Source organism: Aptenodytes forsteri, unplaced genomic scaffold (genome assembly GCF_000699145.1).
Source record: "Aptenodytes forsteri isolate BGI_AS27 unplaced genomic scaffold, ASM69914v1 Scaffold544, whole genome shotgun sequence".
Lineage (NCBI taxonomy): Eukaryota > Metazoa > Chordata > Aves > Sphenisciformes > Spheniscidae > Aptenodytes > Aptenodytes forsteri.
Genome location: NW_008794780.1, coordinates 2,209 through 6,765, shown reverse-complemented (window position 1 = coordinate 6,765; position 4,557 = coordinate 2,209). Strand labels below are relative to the sequence as shown.

The 4,557-nt window shown below is 48.2% G+C and overlaps 1 pseudogene; it reads right to left on the bottom strand.

Moving 5' to 3' along the window:
- Positions 1–4,188: 4,188 nt before the first annotated feature.
- Positions 4,189–4,557, bottom strand: part of LOC109279330 — a 1,726-nt pseudogene continuing 1,357 nt past the window's right edge.

Genomic DNA, 4,557 nt, shown 5'->3' with positions numbered 1-4,557 from the left:
TCAGTGGGGCCTGCCAACACCCTCAGGAACTCCGACTGTTACTTCTCTAGAGGCTTCTTCAATCTGCCAGGACCTGCAGCATCTTGCCACTAGAGGGCTCGTTAACATGCAAAACGCCCTAACAAGCCGTGTCTGTGCATAGATTGCCTTAATTCCTCAGTTCTTATGTGGTTAATTAGAGAGATTTCAGAAGTCAATTTAGATTAGATTTCAATACTAAGCAACAATAATATAGGGTTCCTTCTTTTTTAACTTTTTCTTTATTTTTCTTCTTACACTTATTAAGTGATATCAGCAATCTCCAGACAATATTGATCCTGAACATCTTGTAACGGAGCCTGAATATGGAAGTCAAGACCCTTTATGTCAGACACTCTATGGACAGTCTTTGCCCCAACCCCACCATTTCTCTCACCAGGCAACTAGGACTTAGAGCAGCCTGTTCAAACCTGAGCTTTCCCCACTGAAGTCTGTAGCTGCATGTTTCCGCTCCTGGGCACCAATTCCCACCTCCTTTACTGGGAAAAGGAGCTGACACAGAAGGATGTTTCTTAATTTCCAACAAAGAAAACCAAAGGAAGGCAGAGTTCAATAAACAAAAGACGTTCCTCAGCTTTATGTTAAGTCCACATTACCGCCACTGAAGTTCACTTTCCATTCTGGACGGACTTAGGCTAATAGAAAACCCATTTTTGTGTCAAGCACAGATCATCCCAAGACCCCCCAAAACTCTCCCTGCCGCGGACTCTGTCCATAGTCGCTCTCTGCACACAGTGAGTCACACGTTGAAGTCACAAGCTCCCTCCATTCCCAGAGGCAAGCGAAGAGACAGAGTGAATGAAATGCTCTCTCTTGAAGAGCTAAAGCTGCACTACTCCCAAAATGTCAGGGGTTCAGGAGCATCTGCAGGTAAACTCTGCAACATGTAGATCCCCTCATTCTTTCATTTGCTGCAGGGTAAGTTACATGTGACTCCATTGTAGGTGAAGACAGGGATGAGAGTGATCTGCTACAATGTTGGACACCTTGGGTGCAATTGCCCAGGCTTACCTTTCTAGTCCAAGGAGAGAAATCGGTTGTCTCAACTGAGATGCCCTTGCCTATCCTGTCTGTCCAACAGCACCTGTTCCAGAAAGGCTCTTGTTGGTCCTGGGTCACATTTCCCAGTCCCTTGTGGGGGCTTCAGGTACTTCCATGGATCCTGGAGGAAGTTGCCCCCTCGGTGTGGGCAACTGAGTCAACCCCTGGATGAAGATGTTAGGCAGGAGTTGAAACATGCAGAAAAGCCCTCCGTGTCATAAGTGTTCAGGAAGTCTTCATTTTCAGACCTTTGATTCTGGTCTGTAAATTCCTAGAAAAAGCTTGTTATGATTCCCTTGAATTTGCTTTCAGGTTTCAAACTGATTTTTGATACAGACAAATCTTCTGCTTGGAGGATGCTGTCCTTCAAAACCAGCTGTACTGAGCTCTGCTGCCCTTCAGTGGTGCTGACTATTGGATCCCCACTGAAACTCCCCAGAAGAGGCACAAGTCTGCTACTCTGAGGTCCAACGTCTGCACTCTTCCATTCTGCTTCCTCACTCCCCTCGGGTGATGGGACCCCACTATTTCAGGGCCACGACAGCCAATCTTCACACCTCTGACTAGCTCTTCCTTGCTTGCAATTATCACATCCAGGTTGGCATTATTTTTGTTGGCCCATCTGGCAGCTGCGCTAAGACGTTGTCCTAAGACACTCCAGGAACCACCTGGACTGTGCATGCTGCTCTGTTGTCCTTTCAGTAAATGCCAGGGTCATTGCAGGCCTCAGTGAGGCCCAGGCTTCTACAGCCAGAGACTTCCTTGGCATGCTTCAAAAAGACTGTACCCACTTCCTCACCATGACTGCCCGTTCCTTATCTTCCACCATGAGACGCCACTTTAACTGGCCTCTCCTCTGACAATGATCTCCTCTGTGATCCTTCACAAGGGATCACCAAATTCTTTACCTGGCCCACAGAGAAGCTCCATAAATCCAGTTAATGTCTTCACTTTCAGGGAACCCCACTCCTGATCCTTCCAGCCTGTCTCTCCTGAAAAGCCGATACCCATCCATTGCAGCACTCCAAGCTGTGTGCCTTGTCCCACCGTGCCTTGGCTGTTACTCTATCAATGTCAAAAAGCACAGGCTCTCGCTCAGCTTGTCTGTTGCCCTGGCTGAGGGCATGGGTGCCCATCTGGGCTGTGGCACCTCAGGTTTAGCTCCAGGCCAAGCTCTGACTTGTCTTAAAGGACACCTGGTACCACGCGTCGAAGCCCTTCTGTTTGCAAAGTCTTTGCTTCACAGCAGAGACATGGCCAAGTGGACAGCATCTGGAAACTGAAGCTGACCTGGAATGCCAAGAGTGTGAGCAAATCCTGCTGTCCCCAAGGCCAGAGAGTAACAGGGCTGGGAAGTGCAGCCCTGGCCAGAAAGGTTTTTTTTGTCAGTGGTGTCTCTGCTGCCCCTGAGGGCCTTTGACAAAGGTGAAGGTGATCTCCATGAATGACAAGGTACTGCTGACAGGTCCCCTATGAAAAGTGTTTGTCTGTTCCTTGACTGTCTTTTCAAGGAGGCGAGTAAAGGTTGGGGAAGAGAAAAAACAGCAGTTTGAGGAGAAAAGAGCAGTTTGTGGGGGAAGGCACATGCGTGGAGAACCTGGTGTGATATGCCTTGTGTTCCTGGACTGCCCTACATCTCCTGCGTGGAGAAGGGAGAGACCTTGCTACAGTGCAGTGGCAATGAGTCACTTGTGTAATGAAAATTTGCAACTGGCCCGTGCTGACCGAGGAGAGAGGCTAGGGCACAAAGTACAGAATTACAAGTGTATTTATTCACGTGCATGAGGTGTCCAAGCTAAATTGGTGTGCCTCAAATGTGGTTTTACACAGGGTTCTTATACCGTTCAAGCATTCAGGTACAACATGATTTGACTAATCACTAATTAACACACACAGTACTGATTACCATCATAGTAACACTTCGCAAAGCAACTACATTTCTGCAGCCTCATCAGCCATCAGCATTCTCGTTGCTTGTCTATTGATCCAGACGTCCCTGGAGCTGGTATATTGATAATTACTTCTCTATGATGCTATGACCTTGAGAAACTCTGGGATTCGGCCTACAAAAACCTCTTAAGTTTTACAAGGAGAAGTGGCCAGTCCTGCATCGGGGGGGAATAACAACCCCATATATCAGGGAACCTGACCAGCTGAGCAGTGACCCTGAGGAGAAGGGCCTGGGCCCTACAAAGGACACCAGATGAGCCAGTGGTGCATGCTCACCATGAGCAAAGCCAGCTGCACAGGGGGATGTGTTAGGAGGAGCATGGCCACCCAGACATCTTCAGTTTTCATCCCCCTCCAGGGAGCCGTGGTGTGGCCACACCTGGACTAGTGTGTCCCTCTGTGGGAATTCCTGCTCTAGGCAGGTGGGGAGCCACTGGAGAGTGCCCAGAGGAGGTCTGCACATGTCCTGGACTTCAGGCCCCAATCCCAATCTCTGCCGACGTCTTCCATGCCAACACAACCTCAGGAACATGCTGACCGTGGAGAACCACCGTGCTCTCCAGGCAGCTCCAGCTTCTTGTCTTAGAGGATGGGTGTCTTCAATGTCACCCGTGGGAAAGCTCTGGGTGTGTCCCTCAATTACACTCGCCATCTTACCTGTCACTAGAGCCAACTCGTGACTCCTAAATCCAGTCCTATGTCTCTAAAATGCCACAAACAGGCATGAGCTTTTTACTCCTGAAAATATGGAAGTGTTCCTAAGAGGAACTTCAGGGATGCAGTTCTTTGGGCCTCTTTGGAGAAAGAGCTCGGCATGAAAACACTGCACAGGGAGATGCTATTTTATTACAGAGATGGTATGAAAGAGGCCAGCTCTGAGCCACTGTTAGACACACTTTTATCCTGGCACCAGGTGTAAAAGTTTTAAAATTTTAAATTTTGTTTAAACACACAGGGATCATGGCTCCTCATTTTCACAGCCCATGGATCACAAAGCAGATGTGGATACTGAAACAGAAGCAGGATGAAGAAGGACACTTTTTTGTGGACAGCATTATTACGACTAAGAAAATCGAAAAAGAAACTACAAAAGAAAGTCTCAGCCTATAATGAGTTATATTATGGGTGCAACAAGATTTGCAGAAGAAGTTGGGCAGTTTATTGCTGGTAAAAACATCCAGTGATAGGTCTCTTCAGGGAATCCTTGAGCTCCTTATTCCTCATGCTGTAGATGAGGGGGTTCACTGCTGGAGGAACCACCGAGTACAGATATTATACTGCCAGATTTAGAACTGGGGAGGAGATGGAGGGGGGCTTTAGGTAGACAAATATGCCAGTGCTGAGATACAGGGAGACCACAGACAGGTGAGGGAGGCACGTGGAAAAGGCTTTGTGCCGTCTCTGCTCAGAGGGGATCCTCAGCACAGCCCTGAAGATCTGCACATAGGACACCACAAGGAAAACAAAACACCCCAAAGATAAACAGGCACTAACCACAAGAAGCCCAACCTCCCTGAGGTAGTCTGA